Below are 14082 nucleotides of genomic sequence, written 5' to 3'. Positions count from 1 at the left end.
CAGCTGCATGGGAATACATCCTGCCTCTAGCATTGCTGCCTGGGTCACATCTGCATGGAAATACATCCTGCCTCTAGCATTGCTGCCTGGGTCGCAGCTGCATGGAAATACATCCTGCCTCTAGCATCGCTGCCTGGGTCACAGCTACATGGGAATACATCCTGCCTCTAACATCGCAGCCTGGGTCGCAGCTGCATGGGAATACATCCTGCCTCTAGCATCGCTGCCTGGGTTGCAGCTGCATTGAAATATATCCTGCCTCTAGTATTGCTGCCTGGGTCGCAGCTGTATGGGAATACATCCTGCATCTAGCATTGCTGCATGGGTCGCAGCTGCATGGGAATAAATCCTGCCCCTAGCATTGCTACCTGGGTCGCAGCTGCATGGTAATACATCCTGCCTCTAGTATTGCTGCCTGGGAGGCAGCTGCATGGGAATACATCCTGCCTCTATCATTGCTGTCTGGGTTGAAGCTGCATGGGAATACATCCTGCCCGTAGCATTGCTGCCTGGATCGCAGCTGCAAGGGAATACATCCTGCCTTTAGCATTGCTGCCTGGGTTGAAGCTGCATGGGAATGCATCCTGCCTCTAGCATTGCTACCTGGGTCGCAGCTGCATGGGAATACATCCCGTGGGAATACATCCTGCCTCTAGCATTGCTATCTGGGTCGCAGCTGCATGGAAATACATCCCGCCTCTAGCATTGCTAACTGGGTCGCAGCTGCATGGAAATACATCCTGCCTCTGGCATTGCTGCCCGGGTCGCAGCTGCATGGGAATACATCCCGTGGGAATACATCCTGCCTCTAGCATTGCTATCTGCGTCACAGCTGCATGGGAATACATCCTGCCTCTAGCATTGCTGCCTGGGTCGCAGCTGCATGGGAATACATCCTGCCTCTAGCATTGCTATCTGGGTCACAGCTGCATGGGAATACATCCTGCCTCTAGCATTGCTGCCTGGGTAACAGCTGCATGGGAATACATCCTGCCTCTAGCATTGCTGCCTGGGTCACATCTGCATGGAAATACATCCTGCCTCTAGCATTGCTGCCTGGGTCGCAGCTGCATGGAAATACATCCTGCCTCTAGCATCGCTGCCTGGGTCACAGCTACATGGGAATACATCCTGCCTCTAACATCGCAGCCTGGGTCGCAGCTGCATGGGAATACATCCTGCCTCTAGCATCGCTGCCTGGGTTGCAGCTGCATTGAAATATATCCTGCCTCTAGTATTGCTGCCTGGGTCGCAGCTGTATGGGAATACATCCTGCATCTAGCATTGCTGCATGGGTCGCAGCTGCATGGGAATAAATCCTGCCCCTAGCATTGCTACCTGGGTCGCAGCTGCATGGTAATACATCCTGCCTCTAGTATTGCTGCCTGGGAGGCAGCTGCATGGGAATACATCCTGCCTCTATCATTGCTGTCTGGGTTGAAGCTGCATGGGAATACATCCTGCCCGTAGCATTGCTGCCTGGATCGCAGCTGCAAGGGAATACATCCTGCCTTTAGCATTGCTGCCTGGGTTGAAGCTGCATGGGAATGCATCCTGCCTCTAGCATTGCTACCTGGGTCGCAGCTGCATGGGAATACATCCCGTGGGAATACATCCTGCCTCCTGCATTGCTATCTGGGTCACAGCTGCATGGGAATACATCCTGCCTCTAGCATTGCTGCCTGGGTCACAGCTGCATGGGAACACATCCTGCCTCTAGCATTGCTGCCTGGGTCGCAGCTGCATGGAAATACATCCTGCCTCTAGCATTGCTGCCTGGGTCACAGCTGCATGGAAATACATCCTGCCTCTAGCATCGCTGCCTGGGTCACAGCTGCATTGGAATACATCCTGCCTCTAGCATCGCTGCCTGGGTCGCAGCTGCATGGGAATACATCCTGCCTCTAGCATCGCTGCCTGGGTTGCAGCTACATGGGAATACATCCTGCCTATAGCATCGCTGCCTGGGTCGCAGCAGCATGGGAATACATCCTGCCTCTAGCATTGCTGCCTGGGTCGCAGCTTTATGGGAATACATCCTGCCTCTAGCATTGTTGCCTGGGTCGCAGCTGCATTGAAATACATCCTGCCTCTAGTATTGCTGCCTGGGTCGCAGCTGTATGGAAATACATCCCGTCTCTAGCATTGCTGCCCGGGTAGCAGCTGCATGGGAATACATCCTGCCTCTAGCATTGCTGCATGGGTCACACTGCATGGGAATGAATCCTGCCCCTAGCATTGCTGCCTGGGTCGCAGCTGCATGGGAATACATCCTGCCTCTAGTATTGCTGCCTGGGAGGCAGCTGCAGGGGAATACATCCTGCTCTAGCATTGCTGCATGGGTTGAAGCTGCATGTGAATACATCCTTCCTCTAGCATTGCTGCCTGCATCTCAGCTGCATGGGAATACATCCTGCCTTTAGCATTGCTGCCTGGGTTGAAGCTGCATGGGAATACATCCTGCCTCTAGCATTGCTACCTGGGTCGCAGCTACATGGGAATACATCCCGCCTCTAGCATTGGTGCCTGGGTCATAGCTGCATGGGAATACATCCCGCCTCTAGCATCGCTGCCTGGGTCGCAACTGCATGGAAATACATCCAGCCTGCCTCTAGCATTGCTGCCTGGGTCGCAGCTGCATTACAATACATCCTGCCTCTAGCATTGCTGCCTGGGTCGCAGCTGCATTGAAATACATCCTGCCTCTAGTATTGCTGCTTGGGTAGCAGCTGCATGGGAATACATCCTGCCTCTAGCATTGCTGCCTGGATCACAGCTGCATGGAAATACATCCTGCCTCTAGCATTGCTGCCTGGGTCGCAGCTGCATGGGAATAAATCCTGCCTCTAGCATTGCTGCCCGGGTCGCAGCTGTATGGGAATACATCCTGCCTCTAGCATTGCTGCCTGGGTCCCAGCTGCATTGAAATACATCCTGCCTCTAGTATGGCTGCCTGGGTCGCAGCTGCATGGAAATACATCCAGCCTCTAGCATTGCTGCCTGGGTCTCAGCTCTATGGAAATACATCCCGCCTCTAGCATTGCTATCTGGGTCGCAGCTGCATGGAAATACATCCCGCCTCTAGCATTGCTGCCTGGGTCACAGCTGCATGGGAATACATCCCGCCTCTGGCATTGCTGCCTGGGTCGCAGCTGCATGGAAATACATCCTGCCTCTCGCATTGCTGCCCGGGTCGCAGCTGCATGGGAATACATCCCGCGGGAATACATCCCGCCTCTAGCATTGCTATCTGGGTCACAGCTGCATGGGAATACATCCTGCCTCTAGCATTGCTGCCTGGGTAACAGCTGCATGGGAATACATCCTGCCTCTAGCATTGTTGCCTGGGTCGCAGCTACATGGAAATACATCCTGCCTCTAGCATTGCTGCCTGGGTCGCAGCTGTATGGGAATACATCCTGCCTCTAGCATTGCTGCCAGGTCGCAGCTATATGGGAATATATCCTGCCTCTAGCATTGCTGCCTGGGTCTCAGCTGCATTGAAATACATCCTGCCTCTAGTATTGCTGCCTGGGTCGCAGCTGCATGGAAATACATCCCGCCTCTAGCATTGCTATCTGGGTCGCAGCTGCATGGAAATACATCCCGCCTCTAGCATTGCTGCCTGGGTCGCAGCTGCATGGGAATACATCCCGCCTCTGGCATTGCTGCCTGGGTCGCAGCTGCATGGAAATACATCCTGCCTCTGGCATTGCTGCCCAGGTCGCAGCTGCATGGGAATACATCCCGTGGGAATACATCCTGCCTCTAGCATTGCTATCTGGGTCACAGCTGCATGGGAATACATCCTGCCTCTAGCATTGCTGCCTGGGTCGCCTCTGCATGGAAATACATCCTGCCTCTAGCATTGCTGCCTGGGTCGCAGCTGCATGGAAATACATCCTGCCTCTAGCATCGCTGCCTGGGTCACAGCTACATGGGAATACATCCTGCCTCTAGCATCGCAGCCTGGGTCGCAGCTGCATGGGAATACATCCTGCCTCTAGCATCGCTGCCTGGGTCGCAGCTGCATTGAAATACATCCTGCCTCTAGTATTGCTGCCTGGGTCGCAGCTGTATTGGAATGCATCCTGCATCTAGCATTGCTGCATGGGTCGCAGCTGAATGGGAATAAATCCTGCCCCTAGCATTGCTACCTGGGTCGCAGCTGCATGGGAATACATCCTGCCTCTAGTATTGCTGCCTGGGAGGCAGCTGCATGGGAATACATCCTGCCTCTATCATTGCTGCCTGGGTTGAAGCTGCATGGGAATACATCCTGCCCCTAGCATTGCTGCCTGGATCGCAGCTGCAAGGGAATACATCCTGCCTTTAGCATTGCTGCCTGGGTTGAAGCTGCATGGGAATACATCCTGCCTCTAGAATTGCTACCTGGGTCGCAGCTGCATGGGAATACATCCCGCCTCTAGCATTTCTGCCTGGGTCACAGCTGCATGGGAATACATCCCATCTCTAGCATCGCTGCCTGGGTCACAGCTGCATGGAAATGTCTCCTGCCTCTAGCATTGTTGGCTTGGTCGCAGCTGTTTGGAAATACATCCAGCCTGTGTTATGCACCAGCCATGGAAGTTATGGTATCGGTGGAGATACACCTAGCATGGATGCCTTTAATATCTAGTTAACGGTCTAGCCTTCTACCAAGATGGCGTCCGGAACGTATATACGCATCACGCACAGTAACAACGGTGCGTTGTATCATCGTTGATCTCTAACTTTGTTCATTGCCCCTTGCTCGTTGTTATTCTGTTTCGCAGAAAGACCTTACCCCCTCCTTCTTGCCTTGGTCTTTTTCTACCCTTCTGCTTTCACTCGCGGTGTATTCCTCTCAGGTGTATACTCAGCAGCGGTTTATACTGGTAAGTTCACGGGAGTTTCTTTTCTCTTTCTCTTCGGTTTTCTGTCCCTATACTTGTATTTAACTATCTTTTTATTCTGCCTATCTATTACCTATTTTGTATATATCTTCTTGTTCTGCTTCTTTCTCACCTTTCCGAGACTCTGTCTACTTCCAGTCCCTTCGCCGCTGCACCCTCTCTCCCGCTGCACCCTCACTCCGCTGCAATCATACTTCTGTGCCGAAGCTCCTGTTACCGCAGTTTCCCACGGAGCCGCTGGTCCTACGCATCTCCTGCCTTCTGCGGTGCCTTCTGGATCGCAGTACTCTCCGAACGTTGCCTGTTTCCTACGGTGCCTTCTGGATCGCAGTACTCTCCGAACGTTGCCTGATTTCCTGCGGTGCCTGCTGGAACTTGTAGTTTCTACAAACTACAGATCGGTTCTTGTCCTTGATTTGTGTAAAAGACTTCAGAATATTTACAACCTCTAAAGATCCTTTGTTCATCATAGCGGAAGTCACAATTGGTGGATCAGATACTCCTTTCCGACAGTAGAGAAGATCTGCTACACAGGGTTTTTTGCCTATCGGCTTTTTCCCTGGAGTTTTGGGACTGGCTCCTGGGAGATCACCGGATTTGGTTCCCATCCGGTCAAGGTGGCCTCTGAGGAGCCACGTCCTTATTTACGTCAAAAGAAGACCAAGAAGAAGACGGTATCAAAGAAGTATCGAAGAAGACAGGATTGGTCGTCTTCTACGGGCTCCCCTGGAGATTCAGGTGAGGAGGAGTTGGGCATAGAGAAAGGGGAAGTTGTTAGTTTTGACAGCCTGCCTCTAGCATTGCTGCCTGGGTCGCAGCTGTATGGGAATACATCCTGCCTCTAGCATTGCTGCCTGGGTCGCAGCTGCATTGAAATACATCCTGCCTCTAGTATTGCTGCCTGGGTCGCAGCTGCATGGGAATACATCCTGCCTCTAGCATTGCTGCCTGGGTCGCAGCTGTATGGGAATACATCCTGCCTCTAGAATTGCTGCCTGGGTCACAGCTGCATTGAAATACATCCTGCCTCTAGTATTGCTACCTGGGTCGCAGCTGCATGGAAATACATCCCACCTCTAGCATTGCTGCCTGGGTCACAGCTCTATGGAAATACATCCCACCTCTAGCCTTGCTATCTGGGTCGCAGCTGCATGGAAATACATCCCGCCTCTAGCATTGCTGCTTGGGTCTCAGCTGCATGGGAATACATCCCGCCTCTGGCATTGCTGCCTGGGTCGCAGCAGCATGGAAATACAGCCTGCCTCTACCATTGCTTCCTGGGTCGCAGCTGTATGGGAATACATCCTGCCTCTAGCATTGCTGCCTGGGTCTCAGCTGCATTGAAATACATCCTGCCTCTAGTATTGCTGCCTGGGTCGCAGCTGCATGGAAATACATCCCGCCTCTAGCATTGCTATCTGGGTCGCAGCTGCATGGAAATACATCCCGCCTCTAGCATTGCTGCCTGGGTCACAGCAGCATGGGAATACATCCTGCCTCTAGCATTGCTGTATGGGTCACACTGCATGGGAATGAATCCTGCCCCTAGCATTGCTGCCTGGGTCGCAGCTGCATGGGAATACATCCCGTCTCTAGCATTGCTGCCCGGGTAGCAGCTGCATGGGAATACATCCTGCCTCTAGCATTGCTGTATGGGTCACACTGCATGGGAATGAATCCTGCCCCTAGCATTGCTGCCTGGGTCGCAGCTGCATGGGAATACATCCCGTCTCTAGCATTGCTGCCCGGGTAGCAGCTGCATGGGAATACATCCTGCCTCTAGTATTGCTGCCTGGGAGGCAGCTGCAGGAGAATACATCCTGCTCTAGCATTGCTGCCTAGGTTGAAGCTGCATGTGAATACATCCTGCCTCTAGCATTGCTGCCTGCATCTCAGCTGCATGGGAATACATCCTGCCTCTAGCATTGCTACCTGGGTCGCAGTTACAAGGGAATACATCCCGCCTCTAGCATTGCTGCCTGGGTCACAGCTGCATGGGAATACATCCCGCGGGAATACATCCCGCCTCTAGCATTGCTATCTGGGTCACAGCTGCATGGGAATACATCCTGCCTCTAGCATTGCTGCCTGGGTAACAGCTGCATGGGAATACATCCTGCCTCTAGCATTGTTGCCTGGGTCGCAGCTACATGGAAATACATCCTGCCTCTAGCATTGCTGCAAGGGTCGCAGCTGCATGGGAATACATCCTGCCTCTAGCATTGCTGCCCGGGTCGCAGCTGTATGGGAATACATCCTGCCTCTAGTATTGCTGCCTGGGTCTCAGCTGCATTGAAATACATCCTGCCTCTAGTATTGCTGCCTGGGTCGCAGCTGCATGGAAATACATCCCGCCTCTAGCATTGCTATCTGGGTCGCAGCTGCATGGAAATACATCCCGCTGTCATGTCTCGCTGGCGCCGCGGCTCCCTTTGGCGGCGCTGGAGAATGCGGACTTTGTCCTTGTTTCCTTCTCCCAGCATGGCTCCTGTTACTACGGGTAGCGTTGCAGTGTTCCCGTCTTCGGTCAGACGTCCTCTGACGTCACCGCGCTGTTCCAAGGATCCCGGATATGGTGCTGCAGAACCACAGCTCAGCGCGTCGCTTCTCTCCTCAGACGCTCCGTAAGTTCGCAGCTAGGGTGCATGTTACCTACATCCTTGTCCTTAAACTTACCTTTTCTCTTTACCTACCTATCTACATATCTACAGACTTGTGTCCGTCTCCAGCCTCCCTCTCCCGACCTCCGAGACTTCTCAAGACTCCTCCTCCATCCAACCCGCTCGGTACTGCTCTTTTCTCACTTCTATCTGTTTTCTCCGTGATAATATTTCAGCTCATACCCTGTTTGTTTAAATTAGAATACAGAAGCAGACAAAGTCCTGCAAATAGAATCCTTCCCACGTTGAAGATCGGCGTACCGAGGACGATTGGATCCATCTCCGTTCCGGCAGGGTTTTCTCCCCCAGGAGGGTTTCCCTGGGATCCCTTACACCACCACTTGTTTCCTAATCAGGAGAGGGGAGGTGTCAGGGTCCCTAGGGGGCTCCCCAACTGCCTCGTTGATTGCTGCACCAGCAGGTTAGTGTTTGAAAACCTTACAGCAAGCGACGCCAGTAAAAAAGAAAGATAAAATTCTGATCATGACAACGCTGCAAGCAGCGTTAGACCAGGTGCAGCAATTAACGACTGTGGTACAAGGTTTGTCCCATGAGGTACAAGCCTTGAAACATGAGAACGCTTATCTGAAACAGCAAATGTCAGTGAAGCCTCCCACAAGTTCGGAAATCCCTCCGGGTCCATTACCAGGAGGGAAATATGACGGAAATCCTCAATCACTAAGGGAATTTCTGGACGCTTGCACAGTGCAATTTGCTTTTAAAACATCTTTTTTTCCCTCAGATAGAGATAGGGTAGGATACATGATTACCCATCTAACAGGACCTGCTCTAGCTTGGGCCACCCCTATTGTAACTTCTAATAACGCCATTCTTGATTCAGTGCCCGCTTTTACTGCCAGCCTGAAGGCTATGTTTTCAAGAAAAGAGTACCATGTCTCCACTCAGGAGAAATTGCTAGATATCAAGCAAGGATCCTTAGGTATTCTAGAATACATCACTCGATTCAAACAAATGGCGGCCGGCACCTCTTGGGCCGATGACGCTCTGATAACTTTGTTCAGAAGGGGGCTTCATGAAGAGTTAAAAGACGAACTCGCGCGGATCTCTAGGCCCAATACTCTTGCGGAATTGGTCTCCCTCACCATGCAGTTAGACTATCGGCTACAAGAACGACAAGCGGAAAGGAAGAAAGGGAGAAGTCACCACTTTGGGCCAGACATAGTTTCAGTTCCTAAAACCACTAATTCAGATGAACCTATGCAAGTGGGAATTACTCGGGGACCTCTTACTCCAGAGGAACGGGCTAGCAGGAAAAACCAAGGGCTATGTATGTACTGCGGCTCTTCCTCTCATACAGTACAAGAATGCCCTATTGCTCCTCTTAGACGGCAAGCACGTTCGGGAAACGCCAGACCCCAAACGCAAAGGGGACAACGGTCGGGGCAGCGGGTGCTGGTTCCCACTCTCCAACCCTGATTCCTCCATCATTGGACATGGTAGTTTTACGGGTCTCTCTATCCTTACCAGATAGAACCGTAGTAACGGTACCCGCCTTGATAGATTGCGGTGCAGCGGGATTGTTCATAGACGATTTGTGGGCTAAATCACAGAATTTACCTCGCTCTCCCAAAGCCTTTGCCATACCTGTTGAAGGGGTGGATGGCACGCCTCTAGTTTCAGGACCTATACGGGAACAAACGTTCGCCTTAAAGATGTCTATCGGTTCCCACAGAGAAGAGATCATATTCGACATTATTAAGGCCGCCCACTATCCCGTCATTTTGGGATTACCCTGGTTAAAGCTACACAATCCATTCATAAATTGGTCAGCTGGTTCTATCTTTTTGGGGTCAGAACACTGTGTTCAACACTGTCTGGCTGACAGCTCTGTAGGATTCTTTACTCCTCCTTCACCTCCTGAAAGATCCCAGAAAATAGTGGACCAGATCAGTCTTCTTCCTCCCGAATATGAGGAGTTCCAGGACATTTTTTCTTCTTCTCAGTTCTCGGACCTTCCACCTCATAGAAGAGACGATTGTTCGATTCGACTTGAATCTTCACAACCCATACCCTTCGGTAAAATGTACATCCTTTCGGAGAAGGAAAAATCGGTCTTAAGACAGTATCTGGATACCAACCTCAAGAACGGTCTGATAACGGAATCAATCTCTCCGGCAGGGGCATCGTTGTTTTTCATAGCGAAGAAGGACACAGAAGAATTAAGGCCCTGCATAGATTATCGGGGTCTTAACAAAATCACCATTCCGGATCGTTATCCGATGCCACTCATCCCTGATATTTTGGAGGCCGTAAAGGGAGCCACAATCTACACTAAACTAGATCTCAGAGGAGCCTATCACCTCATCAGGATTAAGGAGGGGGATGAGTGGAAAACAGCCTTTCGCACCCCTTTTGGTCATTTCGAGTACCGGGTGATGCCCTTTGGTTTATCAAATGCTCCTGCTGTTTTCCAGAGATTCATCGACCATATATTTTCTGATCTCCTTCTCCACACAACAGTCGTATATCTCGATGACATCCTGGTGTACTCCAAAGACCCAAAAGAACATCACCAACATGTGAGTCAAGTCTTACACAGATTACGGAACAACCACCTATTCTGTAAACCAGAAAAGTGCAAATTTCATCAGACTACAGTTACTTATCTAGGGTTCGTCCTGTCCTCCTCTGGGATTTCAATGGATCCCAGCAAAGTAACAGCAATTCTAGAATGGTCTCCACCTCGTACCGTCAGAGAACTCCAAAGTTTTCTGGGATTCTCAAACTTTTACAGGAAGTTTATTGCAGGGTTTTCTTCTGTTGTTTTACCTCTAACAAGGCTGCTTAAGAAGGGGAAGACTTTCGAATGGACAATAGAAGCTCAGTCTGCCTTTGACACTTTGAAAACTCTTTTTACGTCAGCCCCAATCTTACGAACTCCAGACCAGAGCCTACCCTTTATTGTAGAAACAGACGCCTCTCACTTCGCCTTGGGAGCCGTATTGAAACAGACTCAGGCACTTGGATTAGAACATCCTGTGGCCTATCTTTCTAAAACCTTCTCTCCCTCGGAAATCAACTACACAGTATTAGAGAAGGAACTATTGGCCATAAAACGAGCATTTCAGGAATGGAGACATCTCCTATTGGGTTCCCAACATCTTATCGAAGTACGCACGGATCATCAAAATCTTAAAAGCCTCCAGTACGCAGAAACCCGTAACAGTCGGCAAGCTAGATGGGCACATTTCTTTTCTCCCTACAACATAACATTCACAATCATTCCGGGCAACACCAATCTACAAGCCGATGCATTATCACGCAGAGATCCAACATGCAAACCTGGTTTTCAGACCGAAAAACTGTTTCCTCGGGCTACATTTATTGCGGTAGTCCAAGATTTCCTTCACTCAATTGCATCCCAAACCTGTCTCATCAAGGATTCTATCAGTCTTCAAATGGGAAAGTGGGGTCTCTCCTTTGAAGGTGGATGCTATTATCAGAACCATCGAGTCTATGTCCCTACTCTCCAACTCCGTACTGAAGTGATGCATATGTGTCATGATTCTGTCATGGCCGGACATCGCGGGATAGCCAGTACTCGGGAGCTTGTTTTAAGGCATTTTTGGTGGGAAACCCTGGGAAAGGACGTGAAAGACTATGTTTCATCATGCATGGTTTGCCTCCAAGCCAAAACCCCTCGCAGCAAACCGTTTGGGAAACTGGCAACAGTACAAATACCTACCCGTCCCTGGCAACTGATTTCTACGGACTTCATTGTCGACTTGCCTACGTCTAAAGGTTGTACCACCATTATGGTAACGGTCGATTATTTTACCAAATTGGCCCATTTTCTGGCTTTGCCCTCCATACCAACTGCCTCACAAATGGCCAGACGCTTCATCAATACCATATTTTCTCAGCATGGTCTTCCAGACAGTATAGTGTCCGATCGAGGTTCGCAGTATATCTCCCGATACTGGAAGCAGGTCTGTTCCGCTTTGGGGATTAAAAGAGCTTTAAGTTCAGGCTACCATCCTCAAACTAACGGACAGACCGAACGTCTGAATCAAACCCTGGAAACTTATCTGCGTTGCTTTGTGTCTGCGGCTCAAGATAACTGGATGGAACTGTTACCCTTGGCAGAGTTTGCCTATAACAATGCTCCTCATGCATCCATTAAGACAAGTCCATTTCATTGTACCTATGGATACCATCCCTCCTGTTCTCCTTCCTCCCTTCTCAAAACTTCGGCATTTCCAGATGCCGACGCCCTTATGGGGGACATCCATCAGGGACATCATTTGGCCAGGACTGCTTTGCTAGAAGCTCAGGAAAGCTCCAAACGCTTTGCGGATTTGCATCGTTCACCATCACCCAAGATTACTCCGGGGGATCTGGTTTGGCTCTCGGCAAGATTCCTTCCTAGACACTTGATTCCGTCTAAATTGTCTCCTAAATTCTTTGGACCTTTTACTGTTTTAAGGTCGAAGGGCTCGCTAGCCTTTGAATTGCAACTTCCTCCATCTTGGTCCCGGATTCACCCAGTATTTCATGTGTCCCAACTCAAGCTCCATGTTCCAGATCGATTCGGTCGTTCTACGGACTGTCCTCCACCTGTGTCGACTGAAGATGGTCCCGAATTCGAAGTCTCCGGTGTTTGTGATTCTCGTTATCATCATGGTCGACTTCAATATCTGATCCACTGGAAGGGGTATACTATAGCGGACCGTTCGTGGGAACCAGCCTCTGCTGTCCACGCACCTTTGCTTGTTCGCCGCTTTCATAGGTTGCACCCCGACAAACCCGGTGGGGGGACCCTTGGAGGGGGGCATACTGTCATGTCTCGCTGGCGCCGCGGCTCCCTTTGGCGGCGCTGGAGAATGCGGACTTTGTCCTTGTTTCCTTCTCCCAGCATGGCTCCTGTTACTACGGGTAGCGTTGCAGTGTTCCCGTCTTCGGTCAGACGTCCTCTGACGTCACCGCGCTGTTCCAAGGATCCCGGATATGGTGCTGCAGAACCACAGCTCAGCGCGTCGCTTCTCTCCTCAGACGCTCCGTAAGTTCGCAGCTAGGGTGCATGTTACCTACATCCTTGTCCTTAAACTTACCTTTTCTCTTTACCTACCTATCTACATATCTACAGACTTGTGTCCGTCTCCAGCCTCCCTCTCCCGACCTCCGAGACTTCTCAAGACTCCTCCTCCATCCAACCCGCTCGGTACTGCTCTTTTCTCACTTCTATCTGTTTTCTCCGTGATAATATTTCAGCTCATACCCTGTTTGTTTAAATTAGAATACAGAAGCAGACAAAGTCCTGCAAATAGAATACTTCCCACGGTGAAGATCGGCGTACCGAGGACGATTGGATCCATCTCCGTTCCGGCAGGGTTTTCTCCCCCAGGAGGGTTTCCCTGGGATCCCTTACACCACCACGTGTTTCCTAATCAGGAGAGGGGAGGTGTCAGGGTCCCTAGGGGGCTCCCCAACTGCCTCGTTGATTGCTGCACCAGCAGGTTAGTGTTTGAAAACCTTACACCCGCCTCTAGCATTGCTGCCTGGGTCGCAGCTGCATGGAAATACATCCTGCCTCTGGCATTGCTGCCCGGGTCGCAGCTGCATGGGAATACATCCCGTGGGAATACATCCTGCCTCTAGCATTGCTATCTGCGTCACAGCTGCATGGGAATACATCCTGCCTCTAGCATTGCTGCCTGGGTCGCAGCTGCATGGGAATACATCCTGCCTCTAGCATTGCTATCTGGGTCACAGCTGCATGGGAATACATCCTGCCTCTAGCATTGCTGCCTGGGTAACAGCTGCATGGGAATACATCCTGCCTCTAGCATTGCTGCCTGGGTCGCATCTGCATGGAAATACATCCTGCCTCTAGCATTGCTGCCTGGGTCGCAGCTGCATGGAAATACATCCTGCCTCTAGCATCGCTGCCTGGGTCACAGCTACATGGGAATACATCCTGCCTCTAGCATTGCTGCCTGGGTCGCAGCTGCATGGAAATATATCCTGCCTCTAGCATCGCTGCCTGGGTCGCAGCTACATGGGAATACATCCTGCCTCTAGCATCGCAGCCTGGGTCGCAGCTGCATGGAAATACATCCCGCCTCTAGCATTGCTGCCTGGGTCGCAGCTGCATGGGAATACATCCCGCCTCTGGCATTGCTGCCTGGGTCGCAGCTGCATGGAAATACATCCTGCCTCTGGCATTGCTGCCCAGGTCGCAGCTGCATGGGAATACATCCCGTGGGAATACATCCTGCCTCTAGCATTGCTATCTGGGTCACAGCTGCATGGGAATACATCCTGCCTCTAGCATTGCTGCCTGGGTAACAGCTGCATGGGAATACATCCTGCCTCTAGCATTGCTGCCTGGGTTGCCTCTGCATGGAAATACATCCTGCCTCTAGCATTGCTGCCTGGGTCGCAGCTGCAAGGAAATACATCCTGCCTCTAGCATCGCTGCCTGGGTCACAGCTACATGGGAATACATCCTGCCTCTAGCATCGCAGCCTGGGTCGCAGCTGCATGGGAATACATCCTGCCTCTAG

This window comes from Ambystoma mexicanum, chromosome 13 (genome assembly GCF_040938575.1).
Source record: "Ambystoma mexicanum isolate Mex_15411 chromosome 13, UKY_AmexF1_1, whole genome shotgun sequence".
NCBI classification, from domain to species: domain Eukaryota; kingdom Metazoa; phylum Chordata; class Amphibia; order Caudata; family Ambystomatidae; genus Ambystoma; species Ambystoma mexicanum.
This window is presented reverse-complemented; position numbering follows the sequence as displayed.